Raw genomic sequence first — 21,501 nt, 5'->3', positions numbered from 1 at the left:
TTTCAATCGAAAAAACATTGCTCATTGTCATTTTAATAGATGAGAGAGGGAAATAAGGTTGTGCTGACAACACCGCTTTTCTATTTTGTATAAAAAGAGTTGTACTACGACCTCGACGAGACTCGAACTCGCAATCTTCTGATTCGAAGTCAGACGCCTTATCCATTAGGCCACGAGGCCAACGATCTTACAGACGCAGTAATGCCTATTGTACACTCCGGTTCAAAACATTCTTTCATTCTCTGGTCACCAAGATGAATACCTAACTTTTGAATGCTCAGTGTCCAATGAAATGGTATGTTCCATCCAAAAAACATTGCTCATTGTCATTTTAATAGATGAGAGAGGGAAATAAGGTTGTGCTGATAGTACCGCTTTTCCATTTTGTATAAAAAGAGTTGTACTACGAAAAAGACGAGACTTTTGTATATGGTCAATCAGATAGATCCTCTACTTTGGAATGCCCAGTGTCCACTGAAATGTTATTTTCCATCCAAAAAACATTGCTCATTGTCATTTTAATAGATGAGAGAGGGAAATAAGGTTGTGCTGACAGTACCGCTTTTCAATTTTGTGTAAAAAGAGTTGTACTACGACCCCGACGAGACTCAAACTAGCAATCTTCTGATTCGAAGTCAGACGCCTTATCCATTAGGCCACGAGGGCAACTATCTCACAGACGCAGTAATGCCTATTGTACACTCCGGTTTAAAACATTCCTTTTGCTTCTGGTCACCAAGATAAAAAATCTACCTTTGAGTGCTCAGTGTCCATTGAAATGGTATTTTCCATCTGAAAAACATTGCCCATTGTCATTTTAACAGATAACACAGTCCTTTTGTATATGGTCAATAAGATACATCCTCTACTTTGGAATGCCCAGTGTCCACTGAAATGTCATTTTCAATCCAAAAAACATTGCTCATTGTCATTTTAATAGATGAGAGAGGGAAATAAGGTTGTGCTGACAACACCGCTTTTCTATTTTGTATAAAAAGAGTTGTACTACGACCTCGACGAGACTCGAACTCGCAATCTTCTGATTCGAAGTCAGACGCCTTATCCATTAGGCCACGAGGCCAACGATCTTACAGACGCAGTAATGCCTATTGTACACTCCGGTTCAAAACATTCTTTCATTCTCTGGTCACCAAGATGAATACCTAACTTTTGAATGCTCAGTGTCCAATGAAATGGTATGTTCCATCCAAAAAACATTGCTCATTGTCATTTTAATAGATGAGAGAGGGAAATAAGGTTGTGCTGACAGTACCGCTTTTCCATTTTGTATAAAAGGAGTTGTACTACGACCCCGACGAGACTTTTGTATATGGTCAATAAGATAGATCCTCTACTTTGGAATGCCCAGTGTCCACTGAAATGTTATTTTCCATCCAAAAAACATTGCTCATTGTCATTTTAATAGATGAGAGAGGGAAATAAGGTTGTGCTGACTGTACCGGTTTTCCATTTTGTATAAAAAGAGTTGTACTACGACCCCGACGAGACTCGAACTCGCAATCTTCTGATTCGAAGTCAGACGCCTTATCCATTAGGCCACGAGGCCAACTATCTTACAGACGCAGTAATGCCTATTGTACACTCCGGTTTAAAACATTGCTTTTGCTTCTGGTCACCAAGATAAAAAATCTACCTTTGAGTGCTCAGTGTCCATTGAAATGGTATTTTCCATTCAAAAAACATTGCCCATTGTCATTTTAACAGATAACACAGTCCTTTTGTATATGGTCAATAAGATAGATCCTCTACTTTGGAATGCCCAGTGTCCACTGAAATGTTATTTTCCATCCAAAAAACATTGCTCACTGTCATTTTAATAGATGAGAGAGGGAAATAAGGTTGTGCTGACAGTACCGCTTTTCCATTTTGTATAAAAAGAGTTGTACTACGACCCCGACGAGACTTTTGTACATGGTCAATAAGATACATCCTCTACTTTGGAATGCCCAGTGTCCACTGAAATGTTATTTTCCATCCAAAAAACATTGCTCATTGTCATTTTAATAGATGAGAGAGGGAAATAAGGTTGTGCTGACAACACCGCTTTTCTATTTTGTATAAAAAGAGTTGTACTACGACCTCGACGAGACTCGAACTCGCAATCTTCTGATTCGAAGTCAGACGCCTTATCCATTAGGCCACGAGGCCAACGATCTTACAGACGCAGTAATGCCTATTGTACACTCCGGTTCAAAACATTCTTTCATTCTCTGGTCACCAAGATGAATACCTAACTTTTGAATGCTCAGTGTCCAATGAAATGGTATGTTCCATCCAAAAAACATTGCTCATTGTCATTTTAATAGATGAGAGAGGGAAATAAGGTTGTGCTGACAGTACCGCTTTTCCATTTTGTATAAAAGGAGTTGTACTACGACCCCGACGAGACTTTTGTATATGGTCAATAAGATAGATCCTCTACTTTGGAATGCCCAGTGTCCACTGAAATGTCATTTTCAATCCAAAAAACATTGCTCATTGTCATTTTAATAGATGAGAGAGGGAAATAAGGTTGTGCTGACTGTACCGGTTTTCCATTTTGTATAAAAAGAGTTGTACTACGACCCCGACGAGACTCGAACTCGCAATCTTCTGATTCGAAGTCAGACGCCTTATCCATTAGGCCACGAGGCCAACTATCTTACAGACGCAGTAATGCCTATTGTACACTCCGGTTTAAAACATTGCTTTTGCTTCTGGTCACCAAGATAAAAAATCTACCTTTGAGTGCTCAGTGTCCATTGAAATGGTATTTTCCATTCAAAAAACATTGCCCATTGTCATTTTAACAGATAACACAGTCCTTTTGTATATGGTCAATAAGATAGATCCTCTACTTTGGAATGCCCAGTGTCCACTGAAATGTTATTTTCCATCCAAAAAACATTGCTCACTGTCATTTTAATAGATGAGAGAGGGAAATAAGGTTGTGCTGACAGTACCGCTTTTCCATTTTGTATAAAAAGAGTTGTACTACGACCCCGACGAGACTTTTGTATATGGTCAATAAGATAGATCCTCTACTTTGGAATGCCCAGTGTCCAATGAAATGTCATTTTCAATCCAAAAAACATTGCTCATTGTCATTTTAATAGATGAGAGAGGGAAATAAAGTTATGCTGACAGTACCGCTTTTCAATTTTGTGTAAAAAGAGTTGTACTACGACCCCGACGAGACTCAAACTAGCAATCTTCTGATTCGAAGTCAGACGCCTTATCCATTAGGCCACGAGGCCAACTATCTCACAGACGCAGTAATGCCTATTGTACACTCCGGTTCAAAACATTCCTTTTGCTTCTGGTCACCAAGATAAAAAATCTACTTTTGAATGCTCAGTGTCCATTGAAATGGTATTTTCCATCCAAAAAACATTGCCCATTGTCACTTTAACAGATAACACAGTCCTTTTGTATATGGTCAATAAGATTGATCCTCTACTTTGGAATGCCCAGTGTCCACTGAAATGTTATTTTCCATCCAAAAAACATTGCTCATTGTCATTTTAATAGATGAGAGAGGGAAATAAGGTTGTGCTGACAGTACCGCTTTTCAATTTTGTGTAAAAAGAGTTGTACTACGACCCCGACGAGACTCAAACTAGCAATCTTCTGATTCGAAGTCAGACGCCTTATCCATTAGGCCACGAGGGCAACTATCTCACAGACGCAGTAATGCCTATTGTACACTCCGGTTTAAAACATTCCTTTTGCTTCTGGTCACCAAGATAAAAAATCTACCTTTGAGTGCTCAGTGTCCATTGAAATGGTATTTTCCATCTGAAAAACATTGCCCATTGTCATTTTAACAGATAACACAGTCCTTTTGTATATGGTCAATAAGATACATCCTCTACTTTGGAATGCCCAGTGTCCACTGAAATGTCATTTTCAATCCAAAAAACATTGCTCATTGTCATTTTAATAGATGAGAGAGGGAAATAAGGTTGTGCTGACAACACCGCTTTTCTATTTTGTATAAAAAGAGTTGTACTACGACCTCGACGAGACTCGAACTCGCAATCTTCTGATTCGAAGTCAGACGCCTTATCCATTAGGCCACGAGGCCAACGATCTTACAGACGCAGTAATGCCTATTGTACACTCCGGTTCAAAACATTCTTTCATTCTCTGGTCACCAAGATGAATACCTAACTTTTGAATGCTCAGTGTCCAATGAAATGGTATGTTCCATCCAAAAAACATTGCTCATTGTCATTTTAATAGATGAGAGAGGGAATTAAGGTTGTGCTGACAGTACCGCTTTTCCATTTTGTATAAAAGGAGTTGTACTACGACCCCGACGAGACTTTTGTATATGGTCAATAAGATAGATCCTCTACTTTGGAATGCCCAGTGTCCACTGAAATGTCATTTTCAATCCAAAAAACATTGCTCATTGTCATTTTAATAGATGAGAGAGGGAATTAAGGTTGTGCTGACAGTACCGCTTTTCCATTTTGTATAAAAGGAGTTGTACTACGACCCCGACGAGACTTTTGTATATGGTCAATAAGATAGATCCTCTACTTTGGAATGCCCAGTGTCCACTGAAATGTCATTTTCAATCCAAAAAACATTGCTCATTGTCATTTTAATAGATGAGAGAGGGAAATAAGGTTGTGCTGACTGTACCGGTTTTCCATTTTGTATAAAAAGAGTTGTACTACGACCCCGACGAGACTCGAACTCGCAATCTTCTGATTCGAAGTCAGACGCCTTATCCATTAGGCCACGAGGCCAACTATCTTACAGACGCAGTAATGCCTATTGTACACTCCGGTTTAAAACATTGCTTTTGCTTCTGGTCACCAAGATAAAAAATCTACCTTTGAGTGCTCAGTGTCCATTGAAATGGTATTTTCCATTCAAAAAACATTGCCCATTGTCATTTTAACAGATAACACAGTCCTTTTGTATATGGTCAATAAGATAGATCCTCTACTTTGGAATGCCCAGTGTCCACTGAAATGTTATTTTCCATCCAAAAAACATTGCTCACTGTCATTTTAATAGATGAGAGAGGGAAATAAGGTTGTGCTGACAGTACCGCTTTTCCATTTTGTATAAAAAGAGTTGTACTACGACCCCGACGAGACTTTTGTATATGGTCAATAAGATAGATCCTCTACTTTGGAATGCCCAGTGTCCACTGAAATGTTATTTTCCATCCAAAAAACATTGCTCACTGTCATTTTAATAGATGAGAGAGGGAAATAAGGTTGTGCTGACAACACCGCTTTTCTATTTTGTATAAAAAAGAGTTGTACTACGACCCCGACGAGACTCGAACTCGCAATCTTCTGATTCGAAGTCAGACGCCTTATCCATTAGGCCACGAGGCCAACTATCTTACAGACGCAGTAATGCCTATTGTACACTCCGGTTTAAAACATTGCTTTTGCTTCTGGTCACCAAGATAAAAAATCTACCTTTGAGTGCTCAGTGTCCCTTGAAATGGTATTTTCCATTCAAAAAACATTGCCCATTGTCATTTTAACAGATAACACAGTCCTTTTGTATATGGTCAATAAGATAGATCCTCTACTTTGGAATGCCCAGTGTCCACTGAAATGTTATTTTCCATCCAAAAAACATTGCTCACTGTCATTTTAATAGATGAGAGAGGGAAATAAGGTTGTGCTGACAGTACCGCTTTTCCATTTTGTATAAAAAGAGTTGTACTACGACCCCGACGAGACTTTTGTATATGGTCAATAAGATAGATCCTCTCCTTTGGAATGCCCAGTGTCCACTGAAATGTTATTTTCCATCCAAAAAACATTGCTCATTGTCATTTTAATAGATGAGAGAGGGAAATAAGGTTGTGCTGACAACACCGCTTTTCTATTTGGTATAAAAAGAGTTGTACTACGACCTCGACGAGACTCGAACTCGCAATCTTCTGATTCGAAGTCAGATGCCTCATCCTTTAGGCCACGAGGCCAACGATCTTACAGACGCAGTAATGCCTATTGTACACTCCGGTTCAAAACATTCTTTCATTCTCTGGTCACCAAGATGAATACCTAACTTTTGAATGCTCAGTGTCCAATGAAATGGTATGTTCCATCCAAAAAACATTGCTCATTGTCATTTTAATAGATGAGAGAGGGAAATTAGGTTGTGCTGATAGTACCGCTTTTCCATTTTGTATAAAAAGAGTTGTACTACGAAACCGACGAGACTTTTGTATATGGTCAATAAGATAGATCCTCTACTTTGGAATGCCCAGTGTCCACTGAAATGTCATTTTCAATCCAAAAAACATTGCTCATTGTCATTTTAATAGATGAGAGAGGAAAATAAGGTTATGCTGACAGTACCGCTTTTGAATTTTGTGTAAAAAGAGTTGTACTACGACCCCGACGAGACTCAAACTAGCAATCTTCTGATTCGAAGTCAGACGCCTTATCCATTAGGCCACGAGGGCAACTATCTCACAGACGCAGTAATGCCTATTGTACACTCCGGTTTAAAACATTCCTTTTGCTTCTGGTCACCAAGATAAAAAATCTACCTTTGAGTGCTCAGTGTCCATTGAAATGGTATTTTCCATCTGAAAAACATTGCCCATTGTCATTTTAACAGATAACACAGTCCTTTTGTACATGGTCAATAAGATACATCCTCTACTTTGGAATGCCCAGTGTCCACTGAAATGTCATTTTCAATCCAAAAAACATTGCTCATTGTCATTTTAATAGATGAGAGAGGGAAATAAGGTTGTGCTGACAACACCGCTTTTCTATTTTGTATAAAAAGAGTTGTACTACGACCTCGACGAGACTCGAACTCGCAATCTTCTGATTCGAAGTCAGACGCCTTATCCATTAGGCCACGAGGCCAACGATCTTACAGACGCAGTAATGCCTATTGTACACTCCGGTTCAAAACATTCTTTCATTCTCTGGTCACCAAGATGAATACCTAACTTTTGAATGCTCAGTGTCCAATGAAATGGTATGTTCCATCCAAAAAACATTGCTCATTGTCATTTTAATAGATGAGAGAGGGAATTAAGGTTGTGCTGACAGTACCGCTTTTCCATTTTGTATAAAAGGAGTTGTACTACGACCCCGACGAGACTTTTGTATATGGTCAATAAGATAGATCCTCTACTTTGGAATGCCCAGTGTCCACTGAAATGTCATTTTCAATCCAAAAAACATTGCTCATTGTCATTTTAATAGATGAGAGAGGGAAATAAGGTTGTGCTGACTGTACCGGTTTTCCATTTTGTATAAAAAGAGTTGTACTACGACCCCGACGAGACTCGAACTCGCAATCTTCTGATTCGAAGTCAGACGCCTTATCCATTAGGCCACGAGGCCAACTATCTTACAGACGCAGTAATGCCTATTGTACACTCCGGTTTAAAACATTGCTTTTGCTTCTGGTCACCAAGATAAAAAATCTACCTTTGAGTGCTCAGTGTCCATTGAAATGGTATTTTCCATTCAAAAAACATTGCCCATTGTCATTTTAACAGATAACACAGTCCTTTTGTATATGGTCAATAAGATAGATCCTCTACTTTGGAATGCCCAGTGTCCACTGAAATGTTATTTTCCATCCAAAAAACATTGCTCACTGTCATTTTAATAGATGAGAGAGGGAAATAAGGTTGTGCTGACAGTACCGCTTTTCCATTTTGTATAAAAAGAGTTGTACTACGACCCCGACGAGACTTTTGTATATGGTCAATAAGATAGATCCTCTACTTTGGAATGCCCAGTGTCCACTGAAATGTTATTTTCCATCCAAAAAACATTGCTCACTGTCATTTTAATAGATGAGAGAGGGAAATAAGGTTGTGCTGACAACACCGCTTTTCTATTTTGTATAAAAAAGAGTTGTACTACGACCTCGACGAGACTCGAACTCGCAATCTTCTGATTCGAAGTCAGACGCCTTATCCATTAGGCCACGAGGCCAACTATCTTACAGACGCAGTAATGCCTATTGTACACTCCGGTTTAAAACATTGCTTTTGCTTCTGGTCACCAAGATAAAAAATCTACCTTTGAGTGCTCAGTGTCCCTTGAAATGGTATTTTCCATTCAAAAAACATTGCCCATTGTCATTTTAACAGATAACACAGTCCTTTTGTATATGGTCAATAAGATAGATCCTCTACTTTGGAATGCCCAGTGTCCACTGAAATGTTATTTTCCATCCAAAAAACATTGCTCACTGTCATTTTAATAGATGAGAGAGGGAAATAAGGTTGTGCTGACAGTACCGCTTTTCCATTTTGTATAAAAAGAGTTGTACTACGACCCCGACGAGACTTTTGTATATGGTCAATAAGATAGATCCTCTCCTTTGGAATGCCCAGTGTCCACTGAAATGTTATTTTCCATCCAAAAAACATTGCTCATTGTCATTTTAATAGATGAGAGAGGGAAATAAGGTTGTGCTGACAACACCGCTTTTCTATTTTGTATAAAAAAGAGTTGTACTACGACCTCGACGAGACTCGAACTCGCAATCTTCTGATTCGAAGTCAGACGCCTTATCCATTAGGCCACGAGGCCAACGATCTTACAGACGCAGTAATGCCTATTGTACACTCCGGTTCAAAACATTCTTTCATTCTCTGGTCACCAAGATGAATACCTAACTTTTGAATGCTCAGTGTCCAATGAAATGGTATGTTCCATCCAAAAAACATTGCTCATTGTCATTTTAATAGATGAGAGAGGGAAATTAGGTTGTGCTGATAGTACCGCTTTTCCATTTTGTATAAAAAGAGTTGTACTACGAAACCGACGAGACTTTTGTATATGGTCAATAAGATAGATCCTCTACTTTGGAATGCCCAGTGTCCACTGAAATGTCATTTTCAATCCAAAAAACATTGCTCATTGTCATTTTAATAGATGAGAGAGGAAAATAAGGTTATGCTGACAGTACCGCTTTTCAATTTTGTGTAAAAAGAGTTGTACTACGACCCCGACGAGACTCAAACTAGCAATCTTCTGATTCGAAGTCAGACGCCTTATCCATTAGGCCACGAGGGCAACTATCTCACAGACGCAGTAATGCCTATTGTACACTCCGGTTTAAAACATTGCTTTTGCTTCTGGTCACCAAGATAAAAAATCTACCTTTGAGTGCTCAGTGTCCATTGAAATGGTATTTTCCATCTGAAAAACATTGCCCATTGTCATTTTAACAGATAACACAGTCCTTTTGTACATGGTCAATAAGATACATCCTCTACTTTGGAATGCCCAGTGTCCACTGAAATGTCATTTTCAATCCAAAAAACATTGCTCATTGTCATTTTAATAGATGAGAGAGGGAAATAAGGTTGTGCTGACAACACCGCTTTTCTATTTTGTATAAAAAGAGTTGTACTACGACCTCGACGAGACTCGAACTCGCAATCTTCTGATTCGAAGTCAGACGCCTTATCCATTAGGCCACGAGGCCAACGATCTTACAGACGCAGTAATGCCTATTGTACACTCCGGTTCAAAACATTCTTTCATTCTCTGGTCACCAAGATGAATACCTAACTTTTGAATGCTCAGTGTCCAATGAAATGGTATGTTCCATCCAAAAAACATTGCTCATTGTCATTTTAATAGATGAGAGAGGGAATTAAGGTTGTGCTGACAGTACCGCTTTTCCATTTTGTATAAAAGGAGTTGTACTACGACCCCGACGAGACTTTTGTATATGGTCAATAAGATAGATCCTCTACTTTGGAATGCCCAGTGTCCACTGAAATGTCATTTTCAATCCAAAAAACATTGCTCATTGTCATTTTAATAGATGAGAGAGGGAAATAAGGTTGTGCTGACTGTACCGGTTTTCCATTTTGTATAAAAAGAGTTGTACTACGACCCCGACGAGACTCGAACTCGCAATCTTCTGATTCGAAGTCAGACGCCTTATCCATTAGGCCACGAGGCCAACTATCTTACAGACGCAGTAATGCCTATTGTACACTCCGGTTTAAAACATTGCTTTTGCTTCTGGTCACCAAGATAAAAAATCTACCTTTGAGTGCTCAGTGTCCATTGAAATGGTATTTTCCATTCAAAAAACATTGCCCATTGTCATTTTAACAGATAACACAGTCCTTTTGTATATGGTCAATAAGATAGATCCTCTACTTTGGAATGCCCAGTGTCCACTGAAATGTTATTTTCCATCCAAAAAACATTGCTCACTGTCATTTTAATAGATGAGAGAGGGAAATAAGGTTGTGCTGACAGTACCGCTTTTCCATTTTGTATAAAAAGAGTTGTACTACGACCCCGACGAGACTTTTGTATATGGTCAATAAGATAGATCCTCTACTTTGGAATGCCCAGTGTCCACTGAAATGTTATTTTCCATCCAAAAAACATTGCTCACTGTCATTTTAATAGATGAGAGAGGGAAATAAGGTTGTGCTGACAACACCGCTTTTCTATTTTGTATAAAAAAGAGTTGTACTACGACCTCGACGAGACTCGAACTCGCAATCTTCTGATTCGAAGTCAGACGCCTTATCCATTAGGCCACGAGGCCAACTATCTTACAGACGCAGTAATGCCTATTGTACACTCCGGTTTAAAACATTGCTTTTGCTTCTGGTCACCAAGATAAAAAATCTACCTTTGAGTGCTCAGTGTCCCTTGAAATGGTATTTTCCATTCAAAAAACATTGCCCATTGTCATTTTAACAGATAACACAGTCCTTTTGTATATGGTCAATAAGATAGATCCTCTACTTTGGAATGCCCAGTGTCCACTGAAATGTTATTTTCCATCCAAAAAACATTGCTCACTGTCATTTTAATAGATGAGAGAGGGAAATAAGGTTGTGCTGACAGTACCGCTTTTCCATTTTGTATAAAAAGAGTTGTACTACGACCCCGACGAGACTTTTGTATATGGTCAATAAGATAGATCCTCTCCTTTGGAATGCCCAGTGTCCACTGAAATGTTATTTTCTATCCAAAAAACATTGCTCATTGTAATTTTAATAGATGAGAGAGGGAAATAAGGTTGTGCTGACAACACCGCTTTTCTATTTTGTATAAAAAAGAGTTGTACTACGACCTCGACGAGACTCGAACTCGCAATCTTCTGATTCGAAGTCAGACGCCTTATCCATTAGGCCACGAGGCCAACGATCTTACAGACGCAGTAATGCCTATTGTACACTCCGGTTCAAAACATTCTTTCATTCTCTGGTCACCAAGATGAATACCTAACTTTTGAATGCTCAGTGTCCAATGAAATGGTATGTTCCATCCAAAAAACATTGCTCATTGTCATTTTAATAGATGAGAGAGGGAAATTAGGTTGTGCTGATAGTACCGCTTTTCCATTTTGTATAAAAAGAGTTGTACTACGAAACCGACGAGACTTTTGTATATGGTCAATAAGATAGATCCTCTACTTTGGAATGCCCAGTGTCCACTGAAATGTCATTTTCAATCCAAAAAACATTGCTCATTGTCATTTTAATAGATGAGAGAGGAAAATAAGGTTATGCTGACAGTACCGCTTTTCAATTTTGTGTAAAAAGAGTTGTACTACGACCCCGACGAGACTCAAACTAGCAATCTTCTGATTCGAAGTCAGACGCCTTATCCATTAGGCCACGAGGGCAACTATCTCACAGACGCAGTAATGCCTATTGTACACTCCGGTTTAAAACATTCCTTTTGCTTCTGGTCACCAAGATAAAAAATCTACCTTTGAGTGCTCAGTGTCCATTGAAATGGTATTTTCCATCTGAAAAACATTGCCCATTGTCATTTTAACAGATAACACAGTCCTTTTGTACATGGTCAATAAGATACATCCTCTACTTTGGAATGCCCAGTGTCCACTGAAATGTCATTTTCAATCCAAAAAACATTGCTCATTGTCATTTTAATAGATGAGAGAGGGAAATAAGGTTGTGCTGACAACACCGCTTTTCTATTTTGTATAAAAAGAGTTGTACTACGACCTCGACGAGACTCGAACTCGCAATCTTCTGATTCGAAGTCAGACGCCTTATCCATTAGGCCACGAGGCCAACGATCTTACAGACGCAGTAATGCCTATTGTACACTCCGGTTCAAAACATTCTTTCATTCTCTGGTCACCAAGATGAATACCTAACTTTTGAATGCTCAGTGTCCAATGAAATGGTATGTTCCATCCAAAAAACATTGCTCATTGTCATTTTAATAGATGAGAGAGGGAATTAAGGTTGTGCTGACAGTACCGCTTTTCCATTTTGTATAAAAGGAGTTGTACTACGACCCCGACGAGACTTTTGTATATGGTCAATAAGATAGATCCTCTACTTTGGAATGCCCAGTGTCCACTGAAATGTCATTTTCAATCCAAAAAACATTGCTCATTGTCATTTTAATAGATGAGAGAGGGAATTAAGGTTGTGCTGACAGTACCGCTTTTCCATTTTGTATAAAAGGAGTTGTACTACGACCCCGACGAGACTTTTGTATATGGTCAATAAGATAGATCCTCTACTTTGGAATGCCCAGTGTCCACTGAAATGTCATTTTCAATCCAAAAAACATTGCTCATTGTCATTTTAATAGATGAGAGAGGAAAATAAGGTTATGCTGAGAGTACCGCTTTTCAATTTTGTGTAAAAAGAGTTGTACTACGACCCCGACGAGACTCAAACTAGCAATCTTCTGATTCGAAGTCAGACGCCTTATCCATTAGGCCACGAGGGCAACTATCTCACAGACGCAGTAATGCCTATTGTACACTCCGGTTTAAAACATTCCTTTTGCTTCTGGTCACCAAGATAAAAAATCTACCTTTGAGTGCTCAGTGTCCATTGAAATGGTATTTTCCATCTGAAAAACATTGCCCATTGTCATTTTAACAGATAAAACAGTCCTTTTGTACATGGTCAATAAGATACATCCTCTACTTTGGAATGCCCAGTGTCCACTGAAATGTCATTTTCCATCCAAAAAACATTGCTCATTGTCATTTTAATAGATGAGAGAGGGAAATAAGGTTGTGCTGACAACACCGCTTTTCTATTTTGTATAAAAAGAGTTGTACTACGACCTCGACGAGACTCGAACTCGCAATCTTCTGATTCGAAGTCAGACGCCTTATCCATTAGGCCACGAGGCCAACGATCTTACAGACGCAGTAATGCCTATTGTACACTCCGGTTCAAAACATTCTTTCATTCTCTGGTCACCAAGATGAATACCTAACTTTTGAATGCTCAGTGTCCAATGAAATGGTATGTTCCATCCAAAAAACATTGCTCATTGTCATTTTAATAGATGAGAGAGGGAATTAAGGTTGTGCTGACAGTACCGCTTTTCCATTTTGTATAAAAGGAGTTGTACTACGACCCCGACGAGACTTTTGTATATGGTCAATAAGATAGATCCTCTACTTTGGAATGCCCAGTGTCCACTGAAATGTCATTTTCAATCCAAAAAACATTGCTCACTGTCATTTTAATAGATGAGAGAGGGAAATAAGGTTGTGCTGACAGTACCGCTTTTCCATTTTGTATAAAAAGAGTTGTACTACGACCCCGACGAGACTTTTGTATATGGTCAATAAGATAGATCCTCTACTTTGGAATGCCCAGTGTCCACTGAAATGTTATTTTCCATCCAAAAAACATTGCTCACTGTCATTTTAATAGATGAGAGAGGGAAATAAGGTTGTGCTGACAGTACCGCTTTTCAATTTTGTATAAAAAGAGTTGTACTACGACCTCGACGAGACTCGAACTCGCAATCTTCTGATTCGAAGTCAGACGCCTTATCCATTAGGCCACGAGGCCAACTATCTTACAGACGCAGTAATGCCTATTGTACACTCCGGTTCAAAACATTCTTTCATTCTCTGGTCACCAAGATGAATACCTAACTTTTGAATGCTCAGTGTCCAATGAAATGGTGTGTTCCATCCAAAAAACATTGCTCATTGTCATTTTAATAGATGAGAGAGGGAAATAAGGTTGTGCTGATAGTACCGCTTTTCCATTTTGTATAAAAAGAGTTGCACTACGACCGCGACGAGACTTTTGTATATGGTCAATAAGATAGATCCTCTTCTTTGGAATGCCCAGTGTCCACTGAAATGTCATTTTCAATCCAAAAAACATTGCTCATTGTCATTTTAATAGATGAGAGAGGGAAATAAGGTTGTGCTGACAATACCGCTTTTCAATTTTGTATAAAAAGAGTTGTACTACGACCCCGGCGAGACTCGAACTCGCAATCTTCTGATTCGAAGTCAGACGCCTTATCCATTAGGCCACGAGGCCAACTGTCTTACAGACGCAGTAATGCCTATTGTACACTCCGGTTCAAAACATTCTTTCATTCTCTGGTCACCAAGATAAATAGCTAACTTTTGAACGCTCAGTGTCGAATGAAGTGGTATGTTCCATCCAAAAAACATTGCTCATTGTCATTTTAATAGATGAGAGAGGGAAATAAGGTTGTGCTGATAGTACCGCTTTTCCATTTTGTATAAAAAGATTTGTACTACGAAACCGACGAGACTTTTGTATATGGTCAGTAAGATAGATCCTCTACTTTGGAATGCCCACTGTCCACTGAAATGTCATTACAATACAAAAAACATTGTTCATTGTCATTTTAATAGATGAGAGAGGGAAATAAGGTTATGCTGACAGTACCGCTTTTCAATTTTGTGTAAAAAGAGTTGTACTACGACCCCGACGAGACTCAAACTAGCAATCTTCTGATTCGAAGTCAGACGCCTTATCCATTAGGCCACGAGGTCAACTATCTCACAGACGCAGTAATGCCTATTGTACACTCCGGTTTACAATATTTCTTTTGCTTCTGGTCACCAAGATAAAAAATCTACCTTTGAGTGCTCAGTGTCCATTGAAATGGTATTTTCCATTCAAAAAACATTGCCCATTGTCATTTTAACAGATAACACAGTCCTTTTGTATATGGTCAATAAGATACATCCTCTACTTTGGAATGCCCAGTGTACACTGAAATGTTATTTTCCTTTCAAAAACATTGCTCATTGTCATTTTAATAGATGAGAGAGGGAAATAAGGTTGTGCTGACAATAACGCTTTTCAATTTTGTATAAAAAGATTTGTACTACGACCTCGACGAGACTCGAACTCGCAATCTTCTGATTCGAAGTCAGACGCCTTAACCATTAGGCCACGAGGCCAACTATCTTACAGACGCAGTAATGCCTATTGTACACTCCGGTTCAAAACATTCTTTCATTCTCTGGTCACCAAGATAAATAGCTAACTTTTGAATGCTCAGTGTCGAATGAAATGGTATGTTCCATCCAAAAAACACTGCTCATTGTCATTTTAATAGATGAGAGAGGGAAATAAGGTTGTGCTGACTGTACCGGTTTTCTATTTTGTATAAAAAGAGTTGTACTACGACCCCGACGAGACTCGAACTCGCAATCTTCTGATTCGAAGTCAGACGCCTTATCCATTAGGCCACGAGGCCAACTATCTCACAGACGGAGTAATGCCTATTGTACACTCCGGTTCAAAACATTCCTTTTGCTTCTGGTCACCAAGATAAAAAATCTGCTTTTGAATGCTCAGTGTCCATTGAAATGGTATTTTCCATCCAAAAATCATTGCCCATTGTAATTTTAACAGATAACACAGTCCTTTTGTATATGGTCAATAAGATAGATCCTCTACTTTGGAATGCCCAGTGTCCACTGAAATGTTATTTTCCATCCAAAAAACATTGCTCATTGTCATTTTAATAGATGAGAGAGGGAAATTAGGTTGTGCTGACAGTACCGCTTTTCCATTTTGTATAAAAAGAGTTGTACTACGACCCCGACGAGACTTTTGTATATGGTCAAAAAGATATATCCTCTACTTTGGAATGCCCAGTGTCCACTGAAATGTCATTTTCAATCCAAAAAACATTGCTCATTGTCATTTTAATAGATGAGAGAGGGAAATAAGGTTGTGCTTACAGTAAAGCTTTTCAATTTTGTGTAAAAAGAGTTGTACTACGACCCCGACGAGACTCGAACTTGCAATCTTCTGATTCGAAGTCAGACGCCTTATCCATTAGGCCACGAGGCCAACTATCTTACAGACGCAGTAATGCCTATTGTACACTCCGGTTTAAAACATTGCTTTTGCTTCTGGTCACCAAGATAAAAAATCTACCTTTGAGTCCTCAGTGTCCGTTGAAATGGTGTGTTCCATCCAAAAATCATTGCCCATTGTCACTTTAACAGATAACACAGTCCTTTTGTATATGGTCAATAAGATAGAAAATCTACTTTGGAATGCCCAGTGTCCACTGAAATGTTATTTTCCATCCAAAAAACATTGCTCATTGTCATTTTAATAGATGAGAGAGGGAAATAAGGTTGTGCTGAGAGTACCGCTTTTCCATTTTGTATAAAAAGAGTTGTACTGCGACCGCGACGAGACTTTTTGTATATGGTCAATAAGATACATGCTCTACTTTGGAATGCCCAGTGTCCACTGAAATGTTATTTTCCATCCAAAAAACATTGCTCATTGTAATTTTAATAGATGAGAGAGGGAAATAAGGTTGTGCTGACAACACCGCTTTTCTATTTTGTATAAAAAGAGTTGTACTACGACCTCGACGAGACTCGAACTCGCAATCTTCTGATTCGAAGTCAGACGCCTTATCCATTAGGCCACGAGGCCAACGATCTTACAGACGCAGTAATGCCTATTGTACACTCCGGTTCAAAACATTCTTTCATTCTCTGGTCACCAAGATGAATACCTAACTTTTGAATGCTCAGTGTCCAATGAAATGGTATGTTCCATCCAAAAAACATTGCTCATTGTCATTTTAATAGATGAGAGAGGGAAATAAGGTTGTGCTGATAGTACCGCTTTTCCATTTTGTATAAAAAGAGTTGTACTACGACCCCGACGAGACTTTTGTATATGGTCAATCAGATAGATCCTCTACTTTGGAATGCCCAGTGTCCACTGAAATGTCATTTTCAATCCAAAAAACATTGCTGATTGTCATTTTAATAGATGAGAGAGGGAAATAAGGTTATGCTGACAGTACCGTTTTTCAATTTTGTGTAAAAAGAGTTGTACTACGACCCCGACGAGACTCAAACTAGCAATCTTCTGATTCGAAGTCAGACGCCTTATCCATTAGGCCACGAGGCCAACTATCTCACAGACGCAGTAATGCCTATTGTACACTCCGGTTTACAACATTCCTTTTGCTTCTGGTTACCAAGATAAAAAATCTACCTTTGAGTGCTCAGTGTCCATTGAAATGGTATTTTCCATTCAAAAAACATTGCCCATTGTCATTTTAACAGATAACACAGTCCTTTTGTATATGGTCAATAAGATAGATCCTCTACTTTGGAATGCCCAGTGTCCACTGAAATGTTATTTTCCATCCAAAAAACATTGCTCATTGTCATTTTAATAGATGAGAGAGGGAAATAAGGTTGTGCTGACAACACCGCTTTTCTATTTTGTATAAAAAGAGTTGTACTACGACCTCGACGAGACTCGAACTCGCAATCTTCTGATTCGAAGTCAGACGCCTTATCCATTAGGCCACGAGGCCAACGATCTTACAGACGCAGTAATGCCTATTGTACACTCCGGTTCAAAACATTCTTTCATTCTCTGGTCACCAAGATGAATACCTAACTTTTGAATGCTCAGTGTCCAATGAAATGGTATGTTCCATCCAAAAAACATTGCTCATTGTCATTTTAATAGATGAGAGAGGGAAATAAGGTTGTGCTGATAGTACCGCTTTTCCATTTTGTATAAAAAGAGTTGTACTACGACCCCGACGAGACTTTTGTATATGGTCAATCAGATAGATCCTCTACTTTGGAATGCCCAGTGTCCACTGAAATGTCATTTTCAATCCAAAAAACATTGCTGATTGTCATTTTAATAGATGAGAGAGGGAAACAAGGTTATGCTGACAGTACCGTTTTTCAATTTTGTGTAAAAAGAGTTGTACTACGACCCCGACGAGACTCAAACTAGCAATCTTCTGATTCGAAGTCAGACGCCTTATCCATTAGGCCACGAGGCCAACTATCTCACAGACGCAGTAATGCCTATTGTACACTCCGGTTTACAACATTCCTTTTGCTTCTGGTTACCAAGATAAAAAATCTACCTTTGAGTGCTCAGTGTCCATTGAAATGGTATTTTCCATTCAAAAAACATTGCCCATTGTCATTTTAACAGATAACACAGTCCTTTTGTATATGGTCAATAAGACAGATCCTCTACTTTGGAATGCCCAGTGTCCACTGAAATGTTATTTTCCATCCAAAAAACATTGCTCATTGTCATTTTAATAGATGAGAGAGGGAAATAAGGTTGTGCTGACAACACCGCTTTTCTATTTTGTATAAAAAGAGTTGTACTACGACCTCGACGAGACTCGAACTCGCAATCTTCTGATTCGAAGTCAGACGCCTTATCCATTAGGCCACGAGGCCAACGATCTTACAGACGCAGTAATGCCTATTGTACACTCCGGTTCAAAACATTCTTTCATTCTCTGGTCACCAAGATGAATACCTAACTTTTGAATGCTCAGTGTCCAATGAAATGGTATGTTCCATCCAAAAAACATTGCTCATTGTCATTTTAATAGATGAGAGAGGGAAATAAGGTTGTGCTGATAGTACCGCTTTTCCATTTTGTATAAAAAGAGTTGTACTACGAAACCGACGAGACTTTTGTATATGGTCAATAAGATAGATCCTCTACTTTGGAATGCCCAGTGTCCACTGAAATGTTATTTTCCATCCAAAAAACATTGCTGATTGTCATTTTAATAGATGAGAGAGGGAAATAAGGTTGTGCTGACAGTACCGCTTTTCAATTTTGTGTAAAAAGAGTTGTACTACGACCCCGACGAGACTCAAACTAGCAATCTTCTGATTCGAAGTCAGACGCCTTATCCATTAGGCCACGAGGGCAACTATCTCACAGACGCAGTAATGCCTATTGTACACTCCGGTTTAAAACATTCCTTTTGCTTCTGGTCACCAAGATAAAAAATCTACCTTTGAGTGCTCAGTGTCCATTGAAATGGTATTTTCCATCTGAAAAACATTGCCCATTGTCATTTTAACAGATAACACAGTCCTTTTGTATATGGTCAATAAGATACATCCTCTACTTTGGAATGCCCAGTGTCCACTGAAATGTCATTTTCAATCCAAAAAACATTGCTCATTGTCATTTTAATAGATGAGAGAGGGAAATAAGGTTGTGCTGACAACACCGCTTTTCTATTTTGTATAAAAAGAGTTGTACTACGACCTCGACGAGACTCGAACTCGCAATCTTCTGATTCGAAGTCAGACGCCTTATCCATTAGGCCACGAGGCCAACGATCTTACAGACGCAGTAATGCCTATTGTACACTCGGGTTCAAAACATTCTTTCATTCTCTGGTCACCAAGATGAATACCTAACTTTTGAATGCTCAGTGTCCAATGAAATGGTATGTTCCATCCAAAAAACATTGCTCATTGTCATTTTAATAGATGAGAGAGGGAATTAAGGTTGTGCTGACAGTACCGCTTTTCCATTTTGTATAAAAGGAGTTGTACTACGACCCCGACGAGACTTTTGTATATGGTCAATAAGATAGATCCTCTACTTTGGAATGCCCAGTGTCCACTGAAATGTCATTTTCAATCCAAAAAACATTGCTCATTGTCATTTTAATAGATGAGAGAGGGAAATAAGGTTGTGCTGACTGTACCGGTTTTCCATTTTGTATAAAAAGAGTTGTACTACGACCCCGACGAGACTCGAACTCGCAATCTTCTGATTCGAAGTCAGACGCCTTATCCATTAGGCCACGAGGCCAACTATCTTACAGACGCAGTAATGCCTATTGTACACTCCGGTTTAAAACATTGCTTTTGCTTCTGGTCACCAAGATAAAATATATACCTTTGAGTGCTCAGTGTCCATTGAAATGGTATTTTCCATTCAAAAAACATTGCCCATTGTCATTTTAACAGATAACACAGTCCTTTTGTATATGGTCAATAAGATAGATCCTCTACTTTGGAATGCCCAGTGTCCACTGAAATGTTATTTTCCATCCAAAAAACATTGCTCACTGTCATTTTAATAGATGAGAGAGGGAAATAAGGTTGTGCTGACAGTACCGCTTTTCCATTTTGTATAAAAAGAGTTGTACTACGACCCCGACGAGACTTTTGTATATGGTCAATAAGATACATCCTCTACTTTGGAATGCCCAGTGTCCACTGAAATGTTATTTTCCATCCAAAAAACATTGCTCATTGTCATTTTAATAGATGAGAGAGGGAAATAAGGTTGTGCTGACAACACCGCTTTTCTATTTTGTATAAAAAGAGTTGTACTACGACCTCGACGAGACTCGAACTCGCAATCTTCTGATTCGAAGTCAGACGCCTTATCCATTAGGCCACGAGGCCAACGATCTTACAGACGCAGTAATGCCTATTGTACACTCCGGTTCAAAACATTCTTTCATTCTCTGGTCACCAAGATGAATACCTAACTTTTGAATGCTCAGTGTCCAATGAAATGGTATGTTCCATCCAAAAAACATTGCTCATTGTCATTTTAATAGATGAGAGAGGGAAATAAGGTTGTGCTGACAGTACCGCTTTTCCATTTTGTATAAAAGGAGTTGTACTACGACCCCGACGAGACTTTTGTATATGGTCAATAAGATAGATCCTCTACTTTGGAATGCCCAGTGTCCACTGAAATGTCATTTTCAATCCAAAAAACATTGCTCATTGTCATTTTAATAGATGAGAGAGGGAAATAAGGTTGTGCTGACTGTACCGGTTTTCCATTTTGTATAAAAAGAGTTGTACTACGACCCCGACGAGACTCGAACTCGCAATCTTCTGATTCGAAGTCAGACGCCTTATCCATTAGGCCACGAGGCCAACTATCTTACAGACGCAGTAATGCCTATTGTACACTCCGGTTTAAAACATTGCTTTTGCTTCTGGTCACCAAGATAAAAAATCTACCTTTGAGTGCTCAGTGTCCATTGAAATGGTATTTTCCATTCAAAAAACATTGCCCATTGTCATTTTAACAGATAACACAGTCCTTTTGTATATGGTCAATAAGATAGATCCTCTACTTTGGAATGCCCAGTGTCCACTGAAATGTTATTTTCCATCCAAAAAACATTGCTCACTGTCATTTTAATAGATGAGAGAGGGAAATAAGGTTGTTCTGACAGTACCGCTTTTCCATTTTGTATAAAAAGAGTTGTACTACGACCCCGACGAGACTTTTGTATATGGTCAATAAGATAGATCCTCTACTTTGGAATGCCCAGTGTCCAATGAAATGTCATTTTCAATCCAAAAAACATTGCTCATTGTCATTTTAATAGATGAGAGAGGGAAATAAAGTTATGCTGACAGTACCGCTTTTTAATTTTGTGTAAAAAGAGT

General features: G+C 38.9%; 29 non-coding genes across 29 annotated transcripts; all 29 read right to left on the bottom strand.

The window, feature by feature from the left end:
- Window positions 1-107: 107 nt before the first annotated feature.
- On the bottom strand, window positions 108-180 carry Trnar-ucg (transfer RNA arginine (anticodon UCG)). Its single transcript has one exon. It is a non-coding gene; the product is annotated as a tRNA-Arg (tRNA).
- An 828-nt stretch (window positions 181-1,008) lies between these two features.
- Trnar-ucg (transfer RNA arginine (anticodon UCG)) lies at window positions 1,009-1,081 on the bottom strand. Its single transcript has one exon. It is a non-coding gene; the product is annotated as a tRNA-Arg (tRNA).
- A 413-nt stretch (window positions 1,082-1,494) lies between these two features.
- Window positions 1,495-1,567, bottom strand: Trnar-ucg (transfer RNA arginine (anticodon UCG)). Its single transcript has one exon. It is a non-coding gene; the product is annotated as a tRNA-Arg (tRNA).
- A 529-nt stretch (window positions 1,568-2,096) lies between these two features.
- On the bottom strand, window positions 2,097-2,169 carry Trnar-ucg (transfer RNA arginine (anticodon UCG)). The gene has a single exon. It is a non-coding gene; the product is annotated as a tRNA-Arg (tRNA).
- Window positions 2,170-2,582: 413 nt separating this feature from the next.
- On the bottom strand, window positions 2,583-2,655 carry Trnar-ucg (transfer RNA arginine (anticodon UCG)). The gene has a single exon. It is a non-coding gene; the product is annotated as a tRNA-Arg (tRNA).
- A 1,359-nt stretch (window positions 2,656-4,014) lies between these two features.
- Trnar-ucg (transfer RNA arginine (anticodon UCG)) lies at window positions 4,015-4,087 on the bottom strand. Its single transcript has one exon. It is a non-coding gene; the product is annotated as a tRNA-Arg (tRNA).
- A 600-nt stretch (window positions 4,088-4,687) lies between these two features.
- On the bottom strand, window positions 4,688-4,760 carry Trnar-ucg (transfer RNA arginine (anticodon UCG)). The gene has a single exon. It is a non-coding gene; the product is annotated as a tRNA-Arg (tRNA).
- Window positions 4,761-5,290: 530 nt separating this feature from the next.
- Trnar-ucg (transfer RNA arginine (anticodon UCG)) lies at window positions 5,291-5,363 on the bottom strand. Its single transcript has one exon. It is a non-coding gene; the product is annotated as a tRNA-Arg (tRNA).
- Window positions 5,364-6,793: 1,430 nt separating this feature from the next.
- Window positions 6,794-6,866, bottom strand: Trnar-ucg (transfer RNA arginine (anticodon UCG)). The gene has a single exon. It is a non-coding gene; the product is annotated as a tRNA-Arg (tRNA).
- A 413-nt stretch (window positions 6,867-7,279) lies between these two features.
- On the bottom strand, window positions 7,280-7,352 carry Trnar-ucg (transfer RNA arginine (anticodon UCG)). The gene has a single exon. It is a non-coding gene; the product is annotated as a tRNA-Arg (tRNA).
- Window positions 7,353-7,882: 530 nt separating this feature from the next.
- Trnar-ucg (transfer RNA arginine (anticodon UCG)) lies at window positions 7,883-7,955 on the bottom strand. Its single transcript has one exon. It is a non-coding gene; the product is annotated as a tRNA-Arg (tRNA).
- Window positions 7,956-8,485: 530 nt separating this feature from the next.
- On the bottom strand, window positions 8,486-8,558 carry Trnar-ucg (transfer RNA arginine (anticodon UCG)). The gene has a single exon. It is a non-coding gene; the product is annotated as a tRNA-Arg (tRNA).
- Window positions 8,559-9,386: 828 nt separating this feature from the next.
- Trnar-ucg (transfer RNA arginine (anticodon UCG)) lies at window positions 9,387-9,459 on the bottom strand. The gene has a single exon. It is a non-coding gene; the product is annotated as a tRNA-Arg (tRNA).
- Window positions 9,460-9,872: 413 nt separating this feature from the next.
- Trnar-ucg (transfer RNA arginine (anticodon UCG)) lies at window positions 9,873-9,945 on the bottom strand. Its single transcript has one exon. It is a non-coding gene; the product is annotated as a tRNA-Arg (tRNA).
- A 530-nt stretch (window positions 9,946-10,475) lies between these two features.
- On the bottom strand, window positions 10,476-10,548 carry Trnar-ucg (transfer RNA arginine (anticodon UCG)). The gene has a single exon. It is a non-coding gene; the product is annotated as a tRNA-Arg (tRNA).
- A 530-nt stretch (window positions 10,549-11,078) lies between these two features.
- Trnar-ucg (transfer RNA arginine (anticodon UCG)) lies at window positions 11,079-11,151 on the bottom strand. Its single transcript has one exon. It is a non-coding gene; the product is annotated as a tRNA-Arg (tRNA).
- An 828-nt stretch (window positions 11,152-11,979) lies between these two features.
- Trnar-ucg (transfer RNA arginine (anticodon UCG)) lies at window positions 11,980-12,052 on the bottom strand. Its single transcript has one exon. It is a non-coding gene; the product is annotated as a tRNA-Arg (tRNA).
- A 1,015-nt stretch (window positions 12,053-13,067) lies between these two features.
- Trnar-ucg (transfer RNA arginine (anticodon UCG)) lies at window positions 13,068-13,140 on the bottom strand. Its single transcript has one exon. It is a non-coding gene; the product is annotated as a tRNA-Arg (tRNA).
- Window positions 13,141-13,740: 600 nt separating this feature from the next.
- Trnar-ucg (transfer RNA arginine (anticodon UCG)) lies at window positions 13,741-13,813 on the bottom strand. Its single transcript has one exon. It is a non-coding gene; the product is annotated as a tRNA-Arg (tRNA).
- Window positions 13,814-14,226: 413 nt separating this feature from the next.
- Window positions 14,227-14,299, bottom strand: Trnar-ucg (transfer RNA arginine (anticodon UCG)). Its single transcript has one exon. It is a non-coding gene; the product is annotated as a tRNA-Arg (tRNA).
- An 826-nt stretch (window positions 14,300-15,125) lies between these two features.
- Trnar-ucg (transfer RNA arginine (anticodon UCG)) lies at window positions 15,126-15,198 on the bottom strand. Its single transcript has one exon. It is a non-coding gene; the product is annotated as a tRNA-Arg (tRNA).
- Window positions 15,199-15,424: 226 nt separating this feature from the next.
- Window positions 15,425-15,497, bottom strand: Trnar-ucg (transfer RNA arginine (anticodon UCG)). The gene has a single exon. It is a non-coding gene; the product is annotated as a tRNA-Arg (tRNA).
- Window positions 15,498-16,629: 1,132 nt separating this feature from the next.
- On the bottom strand, window positions 16,630-16,702 carry Trnar-ucg (transfer RNA arginine (anticodon UCG)). Its single transcript has one exon. It is a non-coding gene; the product is annotated as a tRNA-Arg (tRNA).
- An 828-nt stretch (window positions 16,703-17,530) lies between these two features.
- Window positions 17,531-17,603, bottom strand: Trnar-ucg (transfer RNA arginine (anticodon UCG)). The gene has a single exon. It is a non-coding gene; the product is annotated as a tRNA-Arg (tRNA).
- Window positions 17,604-18,431: 828 nt separating this feature from the next.
- Trnar-ucg (transfer RNA arginine (anticodon UCG)) lies at window positions 18,432-18,504 on the bottom strand. The gene has a single exon. It is a non-coding gene; the product is annotated as a tRNA-Arg (tRNA).
- An 828-nt stretch (window positions 18,505-19,332) lies between these two features.
- On the bottom strand, window positions 19,333-19,405 carry Trnar-ucg (transfer RNA arginine (anticodon UCG)). The gene has a single exon. It is a non-coding gene; the product is annotated as a tRNA-Arg (tRNA).
- Window positions 19,406-19,818: 413 nt separating this feature from the next.
- Window positions 19,819-19,891, bottom strand: Trnar-ucg (transfer RNA arginine (anticodon UCG)). Its single transcript has one exon. It is a non-coding gene; the product is annotated as a tRNA-Arg (tRNA).
- A 529-nt stretch (window positions 19,892-20,420) lies between these two features.
- Window positions 20,421-20,493, bottom strand: Trnar-ucg (transfer RNA arginine (anticodon UCG)). The gene has a single exon. It is a non-coding gene; the product is annotated as a tRNA-Arg (tRNA).
- A 413-nt stretch (window positions 20,494-20,906) lies between these two features.
- On the bottom strand, window positions 20,907-20,979 carry Trnar-ucg (transfer RNA arginine (anticodon UCG)). Its single transcript has one exon. It is a non-coding gene; the product is annotated as a tRNA-Arg (tRNA).
- Between the last annotated feature and the right edge of the window lie 522 nt (window positions 20,980-21,501).

The sequence above is a fragment of the Haliotis asinina genome, chromosome 3, assembly GCF_037392515.1.
Source record: "Haliotis asinina isolate JCU_RB_2024 chromosome 3, JCU_Hal_asi_v2, whole genome shotgun sequence".
NCBI lineage: Eukaryota > Metazoa > Mollusca > Gastropoda > Lepetellida > Haliotidae > Haliotis > Haliotis asinina.
This window is presented reverse-complemented; position numbering and strand designations above follow the sequence as displayed.